A 23,633-nucleotide genomic window follows, 5' to 3' on the forward strand; every position below is an offset into this window, starting at 1 on the left:
TCTGGCAGCTACTATCAAAAAGTCTCTGAAACAGAGGCACTGTTTATTCTTGGAGACCTTAATGCTAGAGCTGGTGCTGATCACAATTCTTGGCCCACTTGTCTAGGTTGTTTTGGCATTGGAAAGATGAACGAAAATGGCCAACACTTGCTGGAGTTTTGCTGTTATTATGGTCTTTGTGTCAGCAACACATTCTTTAATACGAAGCTTCAACACAGAGTTTCCTGGAGACATCCAAGATCCAAGCATTGGCATCAACTTGATTTGATCCTCACTAGACATTCTAGCCTTCCTAGTATTACGATCACACACAGTTACCAGAGTGCTGATTGCGATACTGATCACTCCCTGGTGCGTAGTAGAGTAAAACTGCAAACAGTTTTTCGTGTATCACACGAAAAAGGAAGGAAGACCACGTATTGACATCAGCAAGACTCGTGATCAAAGAAAAGTGGAGGAATTTGCTCAAGCACTTGAGGAAAGCCTTCCAGGTCCGGCTGATGCAAATGCACCTGAACAATGGGAACATTTCAAGAACGCTGTGTATAACACCGCCTTGTCCACCTTTGGCAAGAAGACCAAAAATACAGCAGACTGGTTTGAAGCCCATTCGGAGGAGTTAATGCCAGCCATCGAGGATAAGAAGACAGCTCTAGCAGCATACAAAGCCTGTCCTAGCGAGTACAACTTGCAAGCTCTTCGAGCTGCTCGTAGCCAAGTCCAACAGGCTGCCAGGAGATATTGCAATGATTATTGGCTTCAGCTCTGCTCTCAAATACAGATAGCAGCGGACACAGGTAACATCAAAGGAATGCATGACGGTATCAAGCAGGCTTTAGGTCCAACACAGAAGAAATCTACTCCCTTGAAGTCTGCTACAGGTGAGATCACGCAGGACCGAGCACAGCAGATGGAACGCTGGGTGCAGCACTACTCTGAGTTATATTCGAAAGAGAATGTAGTAACCAAAGAAGCATTGAATAACATTGGGTGCCTGCCTGTTGTGGAAGAGCTGGACAGTGCACCAACCTTAGCAGAAATAAAAGCGGCCTTGGATTCCCTCGCCTCTGGCAAGGCACCTGGAAAGAATAACATCCCTGTTGAAGTGCTGAAGTGCTGTAAAGAGATCATCAACACCGAACTGTATGAAGTCTTTCGTTTTTGCTGGAGGGAAGGTGGAGTACCACAGGACATGAAGGATGCAAACATTGTCACATTGTACAAGAACAAAGGAGACAGGGGTGACTGCAATAACTACCGTGGCATCTCTCTTCTCAGCATTGTAGGGAAGCTGCTTGCCCGTGTTGTGCTGAAGAGGCTCCAGGTGCTTGCAGACAGTGTCTATCCAGAATCACAGTGTGGATTTCGAGCTAATAGATCCACCACTGACATGGTATTCTCCCTCAGATAGTTGCAGGAGAAATGCAGGGAACAACAACAGCCACTCTTTGTGGCCTTCATAGATCTCACAAAGGCTTTTGATTTGGTTAGCAGTGATGGCCTTTTTAAAAGTTCCGAAGATTGGGACTTCCGGCTTGACGTGACGAGACAGCAGCAGGAGGACAGAGCTCTGTCCCCTGGGCTGAATTCTGACCTGTTTGGGACACTGCAGGGTGTCGGAACCACCCCGGAGGGGTGGTGAACTGGGGGGGAAGCCTGTCGATCACGGGGGGGATGGCGGTCACCCCCGTTCGATCCAGGAAACTCCCTAATCAGCCAACGGGCAGAAACAAGCAGCTTGGGCTCGCTTGCAAGTCGTCGGCAGCCGGCTAAAAGAAGCAAGAAATCAGCTTTCTGGCATCGCTGTTTACCATCGCTGTTTACCATCGGGTGAGATTTTTACAACTAATTGCTCATGTACCCCTGGAGGAAACAATTCCTATATATGGAAAAAAAGAACCGCTATCTATCTCAGTAACTTACAAAGCGGCAAAAAATCTCATGAGAGTGATAGCTGATGGAAAGAAAATAACTCTTTTAAATATACTTCACGAATATTACAACTTGGCATCATAAAGCTTAAGAAACTTTCCTGTAGTTATATTTGATAAATTTGGACTTTGTTTTGACTACTTGAAGTTGTTTGGCATGGAGCCCAGGAGGGGTGACCTTGAGTACTCTGCTGTTGCTTAAGCCTGAGAATCTGTTTATCTCTTTTTGATTTTTTTGTGCCTTGCTGGATAAATTAACCCTAAAGTGGACCTTTAAAAAACTGTGCCTTGGGTATTCGTAAACCTGTGGAATTAGGCCATCAGGCTGCGGATACAAATATTGCACCCTGGTATTTTGGGGGTTCAAATTTGGTTCAGGCCTATTTAGCCAAAGCGGACTTTTTGAAATGACTCTGGAAACTTTGAATATCTGTTTATAAGCATTTGGGCAGCTGGAACAGAATGGCACAACAAGAACAATTTTGGAATTGAATAAAAGCTACCCTTCAAACAATACTAGAAACAGTGAGATCCCATTATCAAGAGACAAAACTATTCAATCAACATCAGAAGAATTATAGTCCGCAAGCAACAGGGAACAACGAAGAAGGAAATGAGAGTATTTCAGATGATGTATGCCAATCAAAACAGGAGCTGGAGGAAATTAATCTAAGAGGAATGTCAGTTTTGGAGCAGAGAAGAGTACTAAGGGAAGGCAATGGGATAAAAACAGCAAAATTAACCAAAAAAAGCCTGGAAGGTCCATTGAAAATAGACCAAGTACATAAAGAGTTAGTGGACATAAGTCAGATGTACAAAATGGTTTCAGAGGACATGAAAGATGGCAGAACGCTTAGAGACACAGAAATACTAAATGAGAAAAGAGAAATCAGAGAGGGAATTACCTAGAAAGATGGAAAAATGGAAAACAAGGAAGGGCCCCTTAAATTTGAAAATATGTATATATTTAACATCGGGAACTGTAAAAGGGTATATTCTGTATATTAAAAAAGAGAATTAAATTGAAATAAGGGAGCCCTAATCAGGGTAAAGATGTAATATGGTGGTTTTTTATTTTAGGTAAACTAAACTAGATATAAAGCTGGGTCATGGATCTGGAACCACTTTTAATAAGAATGTTATTAGAAGACCTTGAGAATATTATATAATATGAGAGTAATATGATGATATTAGTCATAGTATACTAAAACTTGTACATGAATGGTTTGAATGTTGGAAAGATGTTTGGAATTTGGGGGGACAACCGGGAAGACACTGACATGTAAAAAACAAATAATTGTAAGCAAAGCATGTAACTCGATGCTTGACAAGCACAAAACAATGTAGATAGATTGAAAAACTAATAAAATGTTTATTAAAAAAAGTTCCCAAGATTGGACACACCTCAACTCCTTAACATCATCAGGTCCTTCCATGAGGGAATGAAAGGCACTGTAGTTTTTGATGGCTCAACATCAGATCCCTTTGATATCCGAAGCGGAGTGAAACAGGGCTGTGTCCTTGCACGACCCTTTTTGGGATCTTTTTTGCTGTCATGCTGAAGCATGCCTTTGGAACTGCAACAGAAGGTGTCTATCTCCAGACTAGATCAGATGGAAAGCCCTTTAATCTCTCTAGATTGAGAGCGAGGACCAAAGTCCAACTGAAATGCATATGGGACTTCCTCTTCGCAGATGATGCAGCCATTGTTGCCCACTCTGCTGAAGACCTCCAACAACTCATGAATCGTTTTAGCAAGGCCTGCCAAGACTTTGGACTAACAATCAGCCTGAAGAAAACACAAGTCATGTGGGCCAGGGCGTGGACTCACCTCCCTCTATTATCATCTCTACACAAAAACTGGAGGTTGTTCATGTATTTGTGTACCTTGGCTCAACGATCTCTGACACACTCTCTCTAGATGTCGAACTGGATTGGCAAAGCAACTACCATGTTCTCTAGACTCACAAAGAGTATGGCTCAATAAGAAGCTGATGACATATACCAAGATCCAGAGCTTGTGTCCTGAGCACACTCGTGTACTGCAGTGAGTCCTGGACTGCAGTGAGTCCTTTGTGCATGGCAGGAGAGGAAGCTGAACACCTTCCATATGCGTTGCCTCTGACGGATTTTTGGTATCACCTGGCAGGACAAAGTTCCAAACAGAGTAGTCCTAGAACGAGCTGGAATTTTTAGCATATATACATTACTGAAACAGCGATGTCTACGTTGGCTTGGGCATGTTGTGAGAATGGCTGATGGTCAGATTCCAAACGATCTCCTATATGGAGAACTAGTGCAGGGAAATCGCCCCAGACGGAGACCACAGCTGCGATACAAGGACATCTGCAAGCAGGATCTAAAGGCCTTAGGAATGGACCTCAACAGATGGAAAACCCTGACATTAGAGCGCTTGGCCTGGAGGCAGGCATTGCATCACGGCCTCTCCCAATTTGAAGAGACCCTTGTCCAGCAGGCCGAGGCAAAGAGACAGTCACAAAAGTAGCAAAATCAGGGAGCTGGACAGGGGACAGGTTGGATTTGTCTTCAGTGTGGAAGAGATGGTCACTCTCAAATTGGTCTCCTCAACCACACCACACGCTGTTCCAAGTTCTCCATACAGAGCACATTACCATAGTCTTTCGAGACTGAAAGATGCCTAACACTCTCTTTTATTCTGACATGTTTTTAAAAACCCGTCTATTCCATACATTTTCCATTCCTCTTTATCTGTTTTTCCTAAATCTTCCCCCTTATTATTTTTAACCCTCCTAAGTGATCTGCCTTCTCCCTTTCACCTTTTTTTCCCACTTGCCTCATTATATTCTTTATGATATGTTCAAATTTTGTCAGTCGCCTATCCTTTAGTTCAATTTTCTCTCCTTTCAACCATTGTTCCAGTTATCTGGAAGTTGAGTCATGGCAATTGGACTTCTGACTCAACTTCCAGATAACCTCGCCTGGATGACTGAGAATCTTAACAGATACATTGTTCCAGTTGTATCAAATTTAACCAATCCAAGTTTTCTTCTGCAAAATACCTCTTAATTGATCCTTATTTTTGATTTTATCCTTCCAGTCCTCCCATTTATATATCTGTTTTCTTTTTAATTGGTTAATCAACTCTTTTATCCCATATCGTGGAAAATTCTCTAACTCTGCCACCAGAATTAAAGGGGATATTTTAGGACATAATACCTGTCTCCGTTTATTCCAGATCTCAAGTACATTCTTTATAAAAGTATTCTGAATCTTTTTAACGGTTCTTTTAGTATTATTTTTATACCAGTATGTCTCCTCCAATTTATATAATTCCTCTAATCTGATGTAACTCCATATTAATTGATCACTTTGTGCTGTAATGTCCAGGATGATTCTCAATTGATTTGCTAAACATGAATTACTAATATTCAGGAATCTCAATCCCCCCCTTTGTGTGTGTGTGTGTGTGTGTGTGTGTGTGTGTGTGTGTGTGTGTGTGTGTGTGTGTGTGTGTGTGTGTGTGTGTGTGTGTGTGTGTGCGCGCGCTAGATACCAAATATTTTTATTTATCCTAGTTTTCGTCCCTTCAATACATAGTTCATTTATTATCTTTCATCCCTGCCTTTTTCTGTTCATAAATGGAAGCTCCGGTTGAAAGTAGAAGCAAAATTTTGTGGCCGGAGCTGGTTGTAACTCAAAATGGTTGTAAGTTCATAAGTTGAGGCGCCACTGTAGTTCTCTAACTTGTCTTTTACTTCTTTCTTTATTCTTTCCAAATTTGTTTTCTTCAGATCTTGCATATATTTTGTAAAGTCTATACCAGTGGTGGTGAACCATTTTGGGCCTGAGTGCCCAAACTGAAAACAAACAAACAAACAAAAACCCAGCAGGTGGCAGGGGAACTGGAAGTGGCGAAATCCTGGGCATGGAGGTGCCTCGAGACCCCACTCTGGATCCTGGCCTGCCACCTGTCAAAGTGCCAGTATCGCCTCCTGAGGCTTGGCTGCCGGAGGGGGTGGGTTAGCAGTGATCCGGTGACTTATGGCTCACGTGCCCGCAGAAAGGGCTCTGCGTGCCAGCTGTGGCACGCGTGCCATAGGTTTGCCATCACTAGTCTATACTCAAATATCTAATACATTCAATCACTTTGAATTGAAACTTGTATTTCATCTTTTCTATTTCCACTCTAGAATAATTGTATAGCATCATTTCAGATTTCTTCTAATTTATTAATCCACTTATTTCCCCAAATTCCTTTAAATGTGTTTGGTTTTTATCTACAATTTCTCCTGGATTTTCTACCATCAACCAAGTGTCATCTGCAAATAAGCTTATTTTATAGTTTTCTGCCAAAATCCAATCCCCTTTGTTAGATCATCTGTTCTTACGGCATTAGCCAGTACATCCATTGTTAAAACAAATAATATTGGGAATGGGGGCATCCTAGTCTTGTTCCTCAACTTAGGTTTATTACCTCCATGACATCATCATTTACCATCACTGTTGCCTTATTTCCAGAATATAACCGATGAATTACATTTCTAAATCTTGTTCGAAATCTAATTTTATCTATTGTAATAGCTTCAGCATTGGCCATTCGACACAATCAAAAGCTTTGGAAATATATAGTGCTAATACACTTGCTTTTAATTTTTTTTGTATAATAGTTTATATTTAAATCCCTCCTAACCAAATTTGACATTTGCTTTCCTCCTATGAAACCACATTGTTTGGACATTTAGGTAAATTTATTCCTTCTACTTGCTAAGATTGCTGTAAATATTTTTGCATCTTGGTGCATCCGAGATATTTGCCTACATGAGCCGGGATCTGTGCAGTCTTTATTTGTCTTCAATATTAAAATGATCATAAATTGTTTCCATGTATTTCTTCTCCATCTAATATTTGCTGAATAATATTTTCATTTTTGGAACCACTATGCGCTTAAAAATTTTATAATGTTCGACACTCAATCCATCAATTCTTGGAGTTTTGTCCACTTTCAGTCTATTACGGTAGTAAGAATTTGAAAATTTTGGCTAGGGCCACTCAAACTAAAAAAGCAAAAAATATAATTGGTGCATTAAGGAATGACAAGGGAATGAAAGGAAAATTATTTTTCATATTTTTTAAAGTTATAAAAAATAAATAATTTTCTTTTCATTCCCTTCTCATTCCTTATTGCACCAATTATATTTTTTGCTTTTTTAGTTTGAGTGGCCCTAGCCAAAATTTTCAAATTCTTATTACTATTTTCCAAAAATTATTTTTAAATATATTAAATTTCTTTGTACTTTTTCTATCTCCAGATTTTGCAATTTATATGAATATTTTGTGCTTAATCCTCTCTCTACACATTTCATAGTATCCCAAACTATATTTGTATTGCTACCTCCGTTAATCTGCCTTTTTTTTTCCTGCCGTTAATCTGTCATGTTTTTTATCCCATTTTCATTTTTTAATAACCATTTTATTTTTAAATATATTGAAATCTACTCTCCAGCTCTGTGCCTCTTTATAATCACACTCCAAACCAATTTCCACAGTTACCATTGCATGAGCTGACATTTTAATAATCTTTAAATCTAATTTTACTACTTTAGAGAATAAGTCCATTGACACAAATATGTGATCTATCCTAGAGCAGTCCAATAATGTCACATATTTTTCTAAGCTTGGTCCTCATCACATTTCTCAAAAAGATATTATTGTGTTGGAATAAAACATGAACAATGAACCATTATTGTTTAGAGTGGCATACAAAATATGGATAAAGATTCCTGGTTCAAATGATCTAGAAGCAAGAACCAAAAAGCTCTTCTTATTAGAAGGCACCACCGTTCCTTCCTTTGTAAAAGGGACACCAGAAAGGTTTTGTACCACAGTGCCTGCGAAGGCACACCCGTTCAAGTTTTTTCAGCAGCAGGAAGCACTGGTATTGTTTTTGAAGAGTCATTCTGTCCTGTGGGGGGGGGGAGTGAAGAGGGAACACTTTGTTTTGTTTTAGAAGAGGCCGGTGATGAGCCACATCCAGAAATCAAAATCTTTTAGTCTGGTAAGACTCAGGTAGCTTAGTGAAGGTGATTTTGTATCTTCCCCCGACTTGCCATGTGGAAAAAGTCGAGTCTTGATAATGACTAAACATGAATCATGGGGTTTAAGGAGTTGCAAATGAATACAGAGTGAAAACAAGGTAGGAAGAGTCAACCAAGTTCATTAGTTCTCCTATCAGCCCATAGCTTGTCCAAGAACCAAAGAGTAATTGACAGTCTTCCATTTCATTGCCATAGAGTCCCCCATTTAGAAATGAACCACCTTCTCGGTGGACTTTTTTGGGGTAGGAAAGCAGCCATGATGTGCACATCCCTTTATCCACCACTTAATCCTTTTATAAAACTCAACTTCATCGCTAAAAAATCGCCTTCCTTCGAAACCTTTTGTTGAGCATCTTGAGCCTGATTTGGGAAAGTAGGAGAAAGCAACTATAACTGGGACCAGAGGATGGGAAGTTACATTTTAAAAGGAACTCATTGCCTTTTTAGGATTTCTTGGCAGCCAGATTTCCATTAATTACTTGTGTGACGTGTGGTGCACCATACAATACTCTCGAGTGCCCCCCAGTCACCTGTTCTGATATTGCACCTGGGAAATACATATAAAAAAAGGAAAAGAAACTGAAAAAAATACTACTCTTTTCAATTAGGATTGATGGACCAAAATATAACTGCCTATGTTTTTGGACTTTCCTTGAGGGGTTGGTTTTGAGGATCTGTCATGATTAACACTATACTTCAAAACTAAGCATTGAGAGGAAGGCAAGAAAAGAAGGGAAAAGAGTCAAGCTCAAAGCCCAGTTGTTGGTAGAAATCTTAATGACACTGAAGGCAGCACCAGAATCTTGATTACTCTAGTTTTGAGAGGGAGTCTCTTCTGTATTATTCCCTCTCCTTAACTTTGACGCTGGAGCCAAATGCCATTCAGCTCACCACGTCCATTCTGAATATTCATTTTGTCAAGATGAATATTCAGAACCCAGATTTGCCTGCACAAAGATCTGCAGTGGGGAATTCATTAGACCAACGAAGCACCACACTAAAGCTGATTATCATGGCCCTCAGAGAAGCTAAAATTTCACAATCCGCTCACGCAGATGCGAAGACGTAGCAAAGCAAAGGAAGCCCTCCCTATATTCAAAGAAAGGAAGGAGAAATTCATCGTGACTCGTGTTTTAACGCAAACATATACAGTTCCAATCCTTTTGAACAAAACTCATTCTCGCACTTTTCTGAAGTTTGCAGTAGAGTGCTTGGATCAAGAAATGATGTCCAAAAATACATCTGTTAGGAGAAATATATGCAAACCATGTGTCAGTTCCTGAGAAAAAAGGCACGACAATAAGAAAACCATTTGCAAAAGTGTGTATGAGGAGAAGAAAAGGCGTAGGAAAAACCTAGTCTTTGGAGAAATGCATATATCACCTTGAAAAATGCACCTGGCAAGGTGTTCAGATTTCCATGTGAGAAGAGAGGGTGTGGGATCAGTGCACAATCTGGTTGGAACAAGATTGGAGGCAGAAGCTGGAGAAGTGTTGCCTTTGTGCATCTTTTCCCTGATGTTAATGTGTGAAAGGGGAGACCTGCCGCCTTAATTCTGAAATCTGGATAGAGGATTACTTTGTGGATCCACCGTGGGTGTTGGTTTTCATTTGGGGGATGCTTTTTGGCCCCTAAAGAGTTCCTAAAACATTATGTCGTAGCCCCAGAGTAGATTCGCTGCTCCATGCTAACAGACTCATCAACCGCTACTCTTTTAATAAAACCAACAGCAAAGCATCAGCCCTTTCAAGCTGTGCAATTCTGAGATATTGATGAGAATCACTGTTGGACATAAGCCATTTTTAAGGGGGGAAAGGATTAATTCAAAACTAACTGGACAAAGGTCTAAGCCAAATAGATGTCCGTGGCTACCAAGCACTCTTATTTCTCTCTTCTGACTGCTGGCAAATGCTGCTAATTTCATTAATTAATCTCTTCTGCCCAAATGGCTAATCATCTTTACCGAACATTGGCTGGAATAGCTAACTGGCAACCTGTGTTCCTGCAGATTTTTCACTGGTCCAGTAGAGGGCAGCACCACTTCATGTGAAACAGAAGCCAGAGACTGTTCCCAAAAGATGGAGCTGTTGTACCAAAGGTGTGGGAGGAGGGCACATGCTATTCATTTTACTTCAAGCCAGGCGGGATTAATTTGGAGTTCCTCAATGCCCATCGTCTTCTACGTTTTCAATTATTTTTGTCTTTGGAAAATGTGTATCCCATTAGCTTCATTTTTGGCATTGGCACCTTGGCTCTCAACCTGAATTAGGGCTGTGATCCCTGATGGGCTGAGACCATGGACATGACTGTGGATACAGAAAGAATGAGTTCAGTTTGGCCACACCAGAATCATGATGTAGCATGCTTCGCTAGATGGTTGCCTGATGTTAGCCCGTTTGCTCTGCGATCCCTGATAGGTTGGGTGCACCTGGGCTGTTCATCTCGGCAGGAAGAAAAAAAGACCAGCCAAGAAAATACATCTTGCTGAACTTAAATTGTAGAGGGGAAGGATCGAGGACATATCTAATTCACGGAGATAGCTATTTTGTCCAGAAAATCCAAAGAACAAGATATATAGGTGGCTTTTTACTTTTCACCATGGACAGTATTGGGTTTTTAACTATCTTGAGCATTGAGAGGAGGCAAAGAAAAGCTCTGAATTGTCCAGACAGCTGTTGTAAGTCTGCCCACCGCAAAGCAGCTCTTATACAGATTTAATGGGAATGGGTCAATATGGTCATGATTAAAATGTCACACATTAAAGTGCCCTTCCCTCCTCCGGTAGTCTCACTAGGATAAATAAAATACACCTTTCCACGGCATTCTTACACTCAGTTCAGAAAGGTGTGATTTACGTATAAAGTACATCTTGAGGGGAAAAGAAAACGGGGAAAGTGTGTGCACAATCATCCACAGTTACAATCCACACGGAAAATAAAGTGCCAGTTCTGACAAGTTCATTAATGGAATATCATGAACAAGGGAATTCATGAATACCACAATGCACCAAAGCAGGCCACAAAAGTTAAATTTAACACATGAATGCCAAATCAAATGAGTTAGATTTAATGCATTAACGCCATGCTGTTAATTTTGCAGAAGCCTAGGGATGCATCTAAAGAAGGTTTTTAGAGTGATTGTCTGATGCTCTGATGTTGCTTCCAAAACATTTTTTCCAAAGGTTAGATACATTTCTTCTATCATAGGCATCCTTCAGTCTCGAGGGACTATGGTAGCGTACTCTGTATGGAGGACCTGGAACAGTGTCTAGTGTTTTGACACTGTACGAGAAGCTGGAGTGTCCTCTCCAGAGCACGAAGCCTGGGTGAAATAATATGGAGGATAGGCTGTTACCCAACAAGCAAATCTCCCCTTTCCATGTCACTGAAATGGTCCAATGGAAAGGCAAGAGCCAATACAACTGATTTCAGCAACGTCGCAGGAGTTGACAGAATGACACAAATTGCCTCCGGGACTCTGGCTCCGGATTTTGCCTTGAGGTTAACTCCTGAAGCCTTTTCCATCAATGGATATAGCCACAAGGCAGTGGAGGTTTGAAATCAGAGTTTTAGATGGGCTGCCTTCCAGGGCTGAATGAGTCCCACCTACCCAGTCTGTTCCCTCATGGCATGGAGGACAATGGCGGCACCTCTGTGGTGGTTTGAAATTGCTCAACCACACAAAAGAGGGCGACAACAGGGATGCTCCCCTTTAAATATGCTCCACTCGTCCCCATACCCCTATATTTTTTAAATATTAGTGCATGTAGTACATTATTTCTAAGGCAACCAGGGCCTGGACCACCTAAGAAAGGTGATACAAGGCATCTTGTCTGGGCCAGGAGACTGCCCAAGGAACGAGGGTTTTCCCAGTTCTTCCCCCATCTCTGTCTCTCATATTTTGACTTTCTGAGGCAGCTTCCAGCCTATCTTCCATTCCTGCCTTTACCTCTTGAGTCACACCTGGATTAATGCCACTAGCTTCCTTTCCATTCTGGAGCAAAGTACAGATTTCTTGCTGTAACCCTATAATGCTTCCCAGAGAGGAAACCCAGCCAAGGGGGACCTAGATCCTGTTTTTTTCAGCCTGTGGTAAAAATCTCTCCCTGTTCCATGAGCAGAAGTTGCCAAGACTGGTAGTTGAAAGTTTCCCTTCAGTGCTGCTCATGGAAAAGGTGCAGGATAGAGTCATCACAGACACCCATCCAGCAGCTGTTCACAGGTGATCCCTGATAGGTTGAGATCATTGATATGATCATGGATACATAGGCACATGTCCAGCTTGGCTGCACCAAAATCTTTTTGTATCATGCTTTGCTACATAATTACATGATGTTAACTCATTTATTGTTTGGTCCCTGATAGGTTGGGTGCACTGTAATCAAGGCAGGAGAGAGAGAAAAAGTCACTGGCCAGAAGAATAATTCTCATTAAGCAGGAAAGCATCAGCCTTATTGTGATTCTACCCTGAAAATCAGAAGTGCAGGAAGCAAAGGGGGGGGGGGGGGAGAGTGTGCTTTAGTGCCTGATTTTTTTTCCTTCATTACTATGTTAACACATTCCCTCTGTGCAGGGTGTCTGCTATAGGGTCGGTATACTTTCACCACCTATCTGGACTATTGAAAATTCTCTTATGCCTTCTCCCATGGTTCAAGATAGTCTGAAGAGACCAGGAAATCCTAAAGAGCCATGACTAACATCTCCCCTCCTGCCCATCCTATCGCCTGAAAAAAAATAGCTTCATTCTGTTTTATGGGAGGACCAGCCGTGACATCAACCGAACACAGTAAACACTCTGGTTGCAGTGTGCTCAGAAAAATCACTTACATATTGGATTTAATGTAAGAAGGAGAATGAAAGAATAAGGGTTTCTTTCCCCTTATCTGCAGAGTCGCATTACCATACTCATCATCTAGGATGAAAGCTAAATGTTTATCTCTTTCCCCGACCCTAGCATCTCACACTCACTGGCGTGCACCATACATATGAGCGGAGCCCGAGGGGAAATTTGATAACCACCAGAAAAAGACAAAACGGCACACCGCACACACATGGACACACACACATCCCATCAGCGAGCAGCTGTTGGCCTCAGAGAGACTCCAGGAGAAAAGGCAGCTGATACAAATCGTAAACGGTCCTTTGTGCCAATCCTGAAGGGTGGTTTTGAGCTCCAGACTTAAACCAGTTTTTGACTGGAGGTGTTTGAAGGGTGGCTTGGCCTGGGACCAAGGCATGGAAAAGATGGGGAAGAAGGGATCCAGGTTAGGCCGTCTGAGTCGGAGCAGTCATGGAACATCGCTCGTCCACCTCAACAGAGAACTGGTTGAAGGATGAAAATATTGTGTTAATGCTGACACATTAGCATTCAGAACCAGGGCTTTTGTGTTCAATTGTTGTTGCTGCTGCTGCTTTGACTTATATACCTCCCCATTGTGCTACAGCACCCTCTGGCCAATTTGCAACATAAAACCATGCAAGGAACACCATGCAAGCCCCCCTCCCAGTGAGCTGAGTGTGTATGTTACTGATCTTAGAGGGATGGAAGGCTGAGTCAACCTACCTCAACCCATCAGGATGGAACTCTGATCATGAGCACAGGCTTGGCTGCAGCAGTGCAGTTTAACCAGGTCACCCCAGGGCTCATGTAAACAGGAGGGTGAGCAACCTGACGCAACACCTCAAAAGTAAATTCAAAAGATTTTGAAATTACAAAAAATGTTATAAAAAACTAGCTGTGTCAGGTTGCGGGGCCTCCAGTTGGAAGGAGTCATCATGATTTCGCTTTGAATCTCAACATGTTGTTTCCAAGCTCTGCAGATGCCACCCATCTTGAGATTTACCGAGGTGATGTTGTTACACCAAAGTTTTCCTGTTGCCCCCGCCAATGGCAGCCAGTGATTGGAGTGGGAAGTGAAAGAGCCAAATTCCTTCTAGACCAAACGGAAAGGACTAGCCCAGCAAAGTGACCTTTGCCCCTGAATGGGGAAACCAAGCCAAGCACGGAGCAGCTCTAGGCTGTTGCTCAAACGGTTCTGCCCCATGACTTTGCCCCCTTGAGTCCCACCATTGAGAGAAAAGTGGCATATATAAATGCAGCACGCACACACACGGTTCAATAGATGAGGCACGAGGACTCGGTCCAGAGCAAGACCACCACAACAAGATAGAACCAACCCCACAGCCCAAGCTGAGACCAACCCACTGGGGTTTTGAGTCTGAAGAACAGCCAAATAGAAGGATGACACAAATCCTGGTCATACCATCCAGGGGTCACAGCCAGGAGGGAACCTCTCAAGGCATCAGGGTCCAGGGATGCCAGGAGGAGCAAGGCAGGAGCCTTCACAGCTGAGGCGAAGGTCTGTTCTTATATAGCCCAGTCCTCTGCTTCCACCGGTGGCACTCCTGAGGAGTTGGGCAACAGCTGCAGGGAAAAGGCCCAGTCCTGCAAACCTTAGAGCAGTTCTTCCCAGAGAGATGGGGCCGATTCTGCCTGCGCCAAGGTCGCAGGGCTCTGGCACAGCCCCAGCCTCCTCTCTCTCTCTCTCTCTCTCTCTCTCTCACACACACACACACACACACACACACACACACACACACATACCATTATTTTCTTAAAATCAGGATCCGTGAAGTACCCAATGACTAGAGGAGATCTAACATTGTCCCAATCTTCAAAAAAAGAGGAACCAGGGAACTACAGACCAGTCAGCCTGACGTCAGTCCCAGGGAAAATTCTGGAGCATATTATAAAGCAGTCACTATGGAAGCACCTTGAAAATGATGCAGTAATAACCAGAAGCCAACATGGATTTGTCAAGAACAAATTCTGCCAGACTAATCTTATGTCATTTTTGGATCAGATAACCTCCCTGGTAGACGGTGGGAATGCTGCAGGTGTAATATATGTATCTTGCCTTCAGCAAATCCTTTGACAAAGTACCCTGTGATATTCTGATTAACAAGCCAACTAGCTGTGGGCTGGATAGAACAAGTGTCAGGGGGATACACAGTTGGTTACCGCATTGTACTCAGAGTGCTTATCAATGGCTCCTTCTCAAACTGGGAGAAGGTAACAAGTGGGTACCACAATCCAAATGATTTGTATTAATGACTTGGATGAGGGAGTGGAGGGAGGGGTTTCACTTAACTGGGGCTTATTTTTGGGGTAGGGCTTATACGAGCATCCTGAAAAATCATGTTGTTGTTTTGTTGTTAAGTCGTGTCCGACTCTTCGTGACCCTATGGACCAGAGCATGCCAGGCGCTCCTGTCTTCTACTGCCTCCCAGAGTTGGGTCAAATTCATGTTGGTCACTTGGGTGACACTGTCCAGCCATCTCGTCCTCTGTCATCCCCTTCTCCTCTTGCCTTCACACTTTCCCAACATCAGGGTCTTTTCCAGGGAGTCTTCTCTTCTCATGAGATGGCCAAAGTATTGGAGCCTCAGCTTCAGGATCTGTCCTTCCAGTGAGCACTCAGGCTTGATTTCCTTCAAAATGGACAGGTTTGTTCTCCTTGCAGTCCAGGAGACTCTCAAGAGTCTCCTCCAGCACCACAATTCAAAAGCATCCATTCTTCGGCAGTCAGCCTTCTTTATGGTCCAGCTCTCACTTCCATACATTGCTACTGGAAAAACCATAGCTTTGACTATGCGGACCTTTGTCGGCAAGGTGAGGTCTCTGCTTTTAAAGATGCTGTCAAGGTTTGTCATCGCTTTCCCCCAAGAAGCAGGCGTCTTTTAATTTTGTGGCTGCTGTCACCATCTGCAGTGATCATGGAGCCCAAGAAAGTAAAATCTGTTACTACCTCCATCTATTCCCCTTCTATTTGCCTGGAGGTGATGGGACCAGTGGCCATGATCTTAGTTTTTTTGATAATACGCTTCAGATCATTTTTGGCACTCTCCTCTTTCACTCTCATTAAGAGCTTCTTTAATTCTTCCTCACTTTCTGCCACCAGAGTGATATCATCTGCATATCTGAGGTTGTTGATATTTCTTCAGGCAATCTTAATTCCAGCTTGGGATTCCTCCAGTCCAGCCTTTCACATGATGTATTCTACATATGATAATTAAGCAGGGAGACAATATACAGCCTTGTCGTACTCCTTTCCCAATTTTGAACCAATCAGTTGTTCCATATCCAGTTCTAACTGTTGCTTCCTGTCCCACATATAGGTTTCTCAGGAGACGGATAAGGTGGCCAGGCACTCCCATTTCTTTTAAGATCTTGAAAAATCATACTAGGGCTTATTTTCAGGTTAGGTCTTATTTTCGGGGAAGAAGGGTATTATACAGCGTCTGGCTAATCCAATTAATTTTTTACGCTTTCTGACTTGGTGTCAAACGCCGGTGCTTTGGAGAAGGAGAGACCACAGTGACAGCATGCCAAGCAGCAAGAAGGAACAAAAAACGGGGGGGGGGGGGGGGAGACCATCTCAGGTTTGTAAGAAGCAAGAACTTGCCACGCACTGCGGCTCACAAACGCAGCACCATGTCCTGAAGAAATGTCTAAACAGAAGGACCACAAAGAGGGAAGGAACCTCAGGGGTCCAACATTCTGCATACACGTGTGTTAGAGCAGCCTCTTGGACCTCATCTTCCTGTCTTACCCAAAAAGAGGGTGTGGATTCCAGAAAAGAGACCCAAATGGGAAATACTAAAACCTGCATTGGCTAATTTATGTGTGAACAGGTAAAAACCAGAAATGATTTTTAATGTATAGTTCAAATAGAACTGTAGCTGAGGTGATCAGGTGATGGACATAGGAGTCCGTTTTGCAGATATTACTAATTATAGGTTGGCAACTTCAAAATTCCTTCTGTCGCGTGCGCATGTGATTTTTGTCCTTAATTGTTCTTGATCTGTCTGTTGAACTTGGACTGGAGGGGTCTTCAAATGGAAGACACTTTCAAGACTTAGCTCAGGGTTTGAAGTCTATGGCTGTGGAGCCAGAGGTTGGGAGTTTGATTCCCCTACTGTTTCTCCTTCATAGGGGCTGGGCTGAATGATCTCTTAGGGTCCCATCCAACTCTGCCATTCAAAGATAGAAGAGGAAGGGGAGGATGGCTTTCAAGTGGGTCTTCAAATAGAGGACCATCTTGTGTGTGTGTGTGTGTGTGTGTGTGTTTAAAGGACACACAAGCACCTATCTTCTAATGCAGGAAAACCATGGCTGTAAGGAGGCTCCTTGGGTTTAACCAGAGATGATTCACTAAGCCTGGAAGCAGTGTTGTTCGAGCAAAAGCCCTGGCTTCTGACTGAGCCTTGAAAGAGCCAGGACCCCCATCCAAAGCTTAACCTCCAGTCATTACAGGCACTCAGGTATAGGTCCTACTTATGAGGAAGAACTTGCTCGTGTGGAATCTCTTAATGCCTGGGGAAACTTCTTCCGCAAGCTGTCCTCTTCCACTTTCACAGGTCCATCAGTCTAGCCACGGGATCTGAGAGGAATCTGAGATTCTCCAGATGTTGTTGGACTGAAACTCCCTTTGTTCTGGACACTTTAAGATGGATGCTGACAAACTGGAGCAAGTTCAGAGGCGAGCAACCAGGATAACTGGAAACCAAGCCCTAGGAGGAAAGATGGAAAGAACTGGGTATGTTTAGCCTTGAGAAAAGAAGACAGAGGGGTGATAGGATAGCACTTTTCAAATCCTTGAAAGGCAGTCATCCAGAGGAGGGGCAGGATTTGTTCTCAATCATCCCAGAGTGCAGATATTCTATCCCTTGCTCTTTCTTTCTCTCAAGTCTAGTTTATGCAGTTGCAGGATTCCTCCACATAGGTAGGACACCTTTGACATCCACAGGCCAGGGTTGTGGAGGTCCTCATGGGAACTTAAAATGGAATTTCCCAGACTTCAGTGGCCAGGCATCCTCTGTTAACAAGGGGAAGTGTTGATTTTAGAGAGTTTCTACTCTTTGAACAGTTATCTGAGTCTGATTTAAAAGTACAAAACATGAAGCAAGAGGGGGATCAGGAACCTTAAAAGTTGCACATCATCTACCACAGGCAGCCCCCGGACAGCACACTCAGGAGCAAAACTCAAAGGTTGTCTGGTCTTTGTGTTCTCCACTAAAACATTGATTTTCAATTCTTAGCCTTTCAAGGCATTAGAGAACTTCATGTCCCAGTATCCTTTACCCATATTGGTCATACTGAGTGAGGTTTCTGGAAGTGAAAGTCCGAAAGACCCTAGACCAAAGTTGAGAACCATTATTTAAAGCCTTTAAGGCCAGGATTTTGGATCATGGCCAGAACTGAACTGGTAATCATTGGTCAAATATATTCCTTGCCCAGGCATACCAGTTAGTAGCCTCGCAACGGCAGGTTGCGAACAGTCTTTATGCTCAGCCCCCGTGTGGAAACACACTGCAGTAGTCTAACACCTGTCTGGTTCCCCTCGCTCCATCCCTTGGCAAAATGCACAAAAGCGAGAAGAAAGCTGGAAGATGTCAAAGAGGTGGGAAAGCTGTGTACACAGCATGTGTGTGAAAGGCCAGTGTTTTCTCAGAACAACAAAACGAAAAAGATTTTCCCGCCCTCCCATTATGCTTTTTTAAAATATATATATATATACAGTATACCAAAAAAATTATATTACTCGCACTGCATCTTCTTTGTATATTCCAAGCTGGGGGCTCTTTGGTTAGGAAGCACTGGCTTCCAGGTCTATTGTGGTCTGAACAAAAGACCAGCACGGGCGCATCGCTCTGCCATGATGCTTCCTCCATCTTCATAAGTGCCTGGTGTTTCTCCTCCATCAGAAACACAAAGTGCTCGGAGCAACCTGTGGCAAGCTGAAAAATGGCCCACGTTAACCAGAATTCTTGCCTCCCTCTGCCTCCAGCCAAGAAAAACCTTCTCGCTTGATCACTTCAAAATGTTTCCAACCTGTGCTGAATTTTCCCCCTCTCTCAGAGCTAGAACCCTCTTTTCAGGGCTTTCAAACATCCTCTTTTGAAGTTCATACTGTAGACTGGCAGGCCTATTAAACCAAGAAATATTACCAATAGACAGAAGGAAAGCGGGTGGGGGACTCTGCGCCCTAGATCTCAAATCCATCACATCTACATTATATGTGAAAAGTTATGGATGGGAATAAAGAAAGTGGTTGGATTTCATCATTGAATCATATAATCAATGAAATTAGAAGAGGCTTCTAAGGCCATCAAGTCCAACTCGTCACTAGGTGTAGGAATACACTCAAAGGATATCTGTCAGGTGGTTGTCTAAGTTTCTCTTGAATAGTTCCAGCATTGGAGAGCTCACCCCCTCCCCTTGAGGTCATGGGTCCCACTGTCATACTGCTCCAACAGTTAGGAAGTTTTTTCCTGAGATTCAGCCGAAATCCGGCTTCCTGTCGCTTGAGCCCATTATTGTATGTCCTGCCCTCTGAGATGATTGAGGACAGATCCTGCCCCTTCTCTATATGGTAGCCTTTCAAGTATTTAAGAAATACTAACATATCTTCTCCCTCAGTCTTCTTCTCTCAAGGCTAAACAGCCCCAGTTCTTTTGCTGTTTCCTCCCAGGGCTTGCTTTTCACTCCCCTGATCATCCTCCTTCTTGCCTTCCTCTGAACTTGCCCCTGTTTGTCGGCATCCTTCTTGAAGTGTGGTGTCTAGAACTGAACACAATGCTCAAAATGAGGCCTAACCAGTGTCAAATAGAGGGAAACAAGTAATACTTCACAGGATTTGGAGATTATATTTCTGTTAATGCAGCCTAAAATGCTGCATTTGCCATTTTTGTGGCCACATTGATTGGTTGGCTGATATACAGCTGTTGTTTAGTCGTTTAGTCGTGTCTGACTCTTCGTGACCCCATGAACCAGAGCACGCCAGACCCTCCTATCTTCCACTTCCACCTGGAGTTGGGTCAAATTCATGTTGGTCACTTGGATGACCCTGTCCGTCCATCTCGTCCTCTGTCGTCCCCTTCTCCTCCTGCCTTCACACTTTCCTAACATCAGCGTCTTTTCCAGGGAGTTTTCTCTTCTTATGAGATGGTCAAAGTATTGGAGCCTCAGCTTCAGGATCTGTCCTTCCAGTGAGTACTCAGAGTTGATTTCCTTCAAAATGGATAAGTTTGATCTCCTTGCAGTCCAGGGGACTCTCAAGAGCCTCCTCCAGCACCACAATTCAAAAGCGTCCATTCTTCGGCGGTCAGCTTTCTTTATGGTCCAGCTCTCACTTCTGTACATCACTACAGGAAAAACCATAGCTTTGACTATGCGGACCTTTGTCGGCAAGGTGAGGTCTCTGCTTTTTAAGATGCTGTCGAGGTTTGTCATCACTTTCCTCCCAAGAAGCAGGCGTCTTTTAATTCTGTGGCTGCTGTCACCATCTGCAGTGATCATGGAGCCCAAGAAAGTGAAATCTGTTACTGCCTCCATCTCTTCCCCTTCTATTTGCCCGGAGGTGATGGGACCAGTGGCCATGATCTTAGTTTTTTTGATGTTGAGCTTCAGACCATTTTTTGCACTCTCCTCTTTCACCCTCATTACAAGGTTCCTTAATTCCTCCTCACTTTCTGCCATCAGTGTGGTATCATCTGCATATCGGAGGTTGTTGATATTTCTTCCAGCAATCTTAATTCCAGTTTGGGATTCCTCCAGTCTGGCCTTTCACATGATGTATTCTGCATATAAGTTAAATAAGCAGGGGAACAATATACAGCCTTGTCGTACTCCTTTCCTGATTTTGAACCAATCAGTTGTTCCATATCCAGTTCTAACTGTTGCTTCCTGTCCCATGTATAGATTTCTCAGGAGACAGATAAGGTGGCCAGGCACTCCCATTTCTTTAAGGACTTGCCATAGTTTGCCATAGTTTGCTGTGGTCCACCCAGTCAAAGGCTTTTGCATAGTCAATGAAGTAGAAGTAGATATTTTTTCTGGAACTCTCTGCCTAGTGATCTACAACGACTCCAAGATCCTTCTCGCTCATAGTCTTGCCGAACCAGATGTCCCCCAGCTTGCAATTACCATATTTTTTGCTCTATAAGACGCACTCCCCCCAAAAGGGGGGGGGAGTCTGTGTGTCTTATGGAGCGAAGCTGGCGATTTTGCCTCCACTGGCCCCGTGGGGGGAGCCTCACAAGGGTCTGAGTGAGCCTTCCAGGACCCTTGCGAGGCTCCTCCCACCCCCCACGGGACCAGCGGGGGCAAAATCATCAGCTTCCAGGACCTTTTCTAAGCCTTTCAAGCCTCAGAAAAGGACCTGGAAGCTGGCAATTTCGCCCCCACTGGCCCCGGGGGTGGGGGTGGGGGGAGCCTCGCAAGCATCCTGGAACAGACTCTAGGACCCTTTGGAGGCTCTCCCTGCCCCCCGTGGGGCCAGAGGGGGCAAAATCACCACCTTCTGGGACTTTTTTGAGGCTTGGGAAGCTTCAGAAGAGTCCCTGAAGGTGGCGATTTTGCCCCCTCTGGCCCCCCAGGGGGGCAGGGTTTGCCTCCAAAGGGTCCTAGAGTGTGTTCCATAAGACGGACCTCTCCATAAGGCTCACCAAATTTTTAGGAGAAGAAAACATTATTATTTTCCTGTTTTCTTCTCCTTAAAATGTGGTGCGTCTTATGGAGTGAAAAATACGGTATGTGGTTGGTTTCTTTTTCCAAGGTGCAGGACTTTGCACTTGCCTCTGTTGATTTTCATTCTGTTGTTTTACCACCCAGTGTTCAAGCCTATCTTAGATCATTTGGAATTTTGTCCCTGTCTTCCAGAGTATTAAGCTATTCCACCCAATTTTGGGTCATCCAACAATTTGATTAGCCTTCCCTGCACCCCCTGATCCAGGCCATGAATAAAAATGTTGAAAAGCACTGGGCCCAGGACTGAGGGCACCCTACTTCGCAACCAACACGTAGTCTGAAAAGGAGCCATTAATCATCACCCTATGACTACAGTTCTGTATCCAACTCTGTTTCCATTGGACAATTGTTCTATCCAGCCCACAGCCCTAGTCCTCTCACTGATCAGAAGGTCATGGGGCACAGATCACGTCTTGACACTGATAAGCGAGGCCATTATTGAGTTGTTTTGCTCACTTTTTCCCAATAGCAATAGTAAGCGTGACCAGTGCCTAGAGCTAAAGAGAGAGATGGAAGGACAGGTAGAAGGGGTAGAATGAGGACGAGATTCAGCATAAACCCACCAAATAAATTTGGAGAGATGGAGGAGAGATGGAAGGGAGAAGATGCTTTTCTACCTGCAATCCCAGTTAACCTTTTCTATCCTCCCCACCTGCGTTTCACCATCTGCCTCCTTGGCTGAAACAGCCGCACTGACACACACACACCACACGCACACGGAGGAGAAAAGTTTTCGTTCTGTTCCTGGTTCCCATGGAAACCAGTCCTTTTCCTTCCCTTAAAAGTTCAAGCCAATGTCGGGGTAGAGTTCGGTGGTGGCTGACTTCAGAGGTCCCTTGTTTATTTATTTATTTATTTATTGGACTTATATACCGCCCCATAGCGCTACAAGCACTCTCCGGGCGGTTTACAATTTTAATTATACAGGCTACACATTGCCCCCCCAGCAAGCTGGGTACTCATTTTACCGACCTCGGAAGGATGGAAGGCTGAGTCAACCTTGAGCCGGCTACCTGGGATTTGAACCCCAGGTCGTGAGCACAGTTTTAGCTGCAGTACAGCGTTTTAACCACTGCGCCACGAGGCTCTTATGTATGTATACAAACATATATATAAATAAAACTTTCTGATACAGGTAAGAAAGCATTCCACATACTTGGTTAGCCATGGAATGAAAATCGATTCTCATCCCATACGGAGCCACAGAGTTCCAATGTATTTATTTCTGCTTCCCTTCTGTGGTTTTTGCCAGGTCAGATCCAGATATTTAATCCTGTGGAGAATCAACTTGAAGTTGAAAAAGTAACTTCTGTTTATTGCAACTGCCGGAATCTCCCAACCTTTCACTACACTGGTATCTGAGAGAAACAAACCCAGGACCAGCCAGGCAAGGTTTTTGATCGGGTCCTGCTCCGAATGTCATTAAAGCTTTCAAGTTATCCAGAAGTCTTCATCAGAGACAAGGTAATAGGGAAACCAGAGGGCGAGTGGAAGACCACAGGGTAGTCCAGAATTTCGTCTCGATGTTGTAGCCAGCAGGTCTTCAGTTTAAACTTGGTTCCGGGACTGAAAGAGTCAGTGATAAGGAATGGCAGCAACCACTTACATGTAGCTGTGTTGAAAAAGCAGCAAGTTGGCTGCTAATTTTAGTCTGAACTCTGCAGGATTTCTCCCAGTGGCTGAACCCTAGTTTCAGACCAGTTCTGTCTCCGCTCTCCTTCAGCAAGAAGGCTAAGACCTTTCTCTTCAGGCGAATTTTCTCTCTCTGAGTGGCTGTCTGAGTGGGGTTTTTAAATTTTTTTTAATGTCCCTTGTTGCTTTGAATGTGTTTTGGGTCTTCATTTCATTTATCATGTTTTAGTGTGATATTTGTTTGTTTGTTTTAAGTATTTGTATACATCCTGTTTTTAACTCCCGAATAGTGTATTTTAATGATGTCAACTGCCTTGGGTCCTTTTTTGACGAGAAAGGTGGGGTAAAAATATTTTAAATAAATAAATAAAATAGCACTTTTAAAGTTCGGAGTAAAACCAGGA

At 43.5% G+C, this 23,633-nt stretch overlaps 2 long non-coding RNA genes across 11 annotated transcripts in view; one reads left to right on the forward strand and one right to left on the reverse strand.

Moving 5' to 3' along the window:
* The window catches only part of LOC110079281 (uncharacterized), a 155,863-nt gene that overhangs the window by 28,266 nt on the left and 103,964 nt on the right, over positions 1 to 23,633 (forward strand). The window contains exons 3-4 of one of the 10 annotated variants that reach the window (XR_013537952.1): positions 17,427 to 17,605; positions 22,850 to 23,627. The exons of 7 other annotated variants lie outside the window; for them this stretch is intronic. This is a non-coding gene — a long non-coding RNA (uncharacterized LOC110079281). Of the gene's footprint in view, positions 1 to 12,372; positions 14,652 to 17,426; positions 17,606 to 22,849; positions 23,628 to 23,633 lie in introns of those variants that run through there. 2 more of the 10 variants (XR_013537946.1, XR_013537956.1) reach the window with 2 other exon arrangements.
* LOC144583988 (uncharacterized) lies at positions 5,031 to 14,346 on the reverse strand. The gene is made up of 2 exons (XR_013537960.1): positions 14,271 to 14,346; positions 5,031 to 13,329 (listed from the first exon to the last, which is right to left on the reverse strand). It is a non-coding gene; the product is annotated as an uncharacterized LOC144583988 (long non-coding RNA).

Source organism: Pogona vitticeps, chromosome 7 (assembly GCF_051106095.1).
Source record: "Pogona vitticeps strain Pit_001003342236 chromosome 7, PviZW2.1, whole genome shotgun sequence".
NCBI classification, from domain to species: Eukaryota; Metazoa; Chordata; class Lepidosauria; order Squamata; family Agamidae; genus Pogona; species Pogona vitticeps.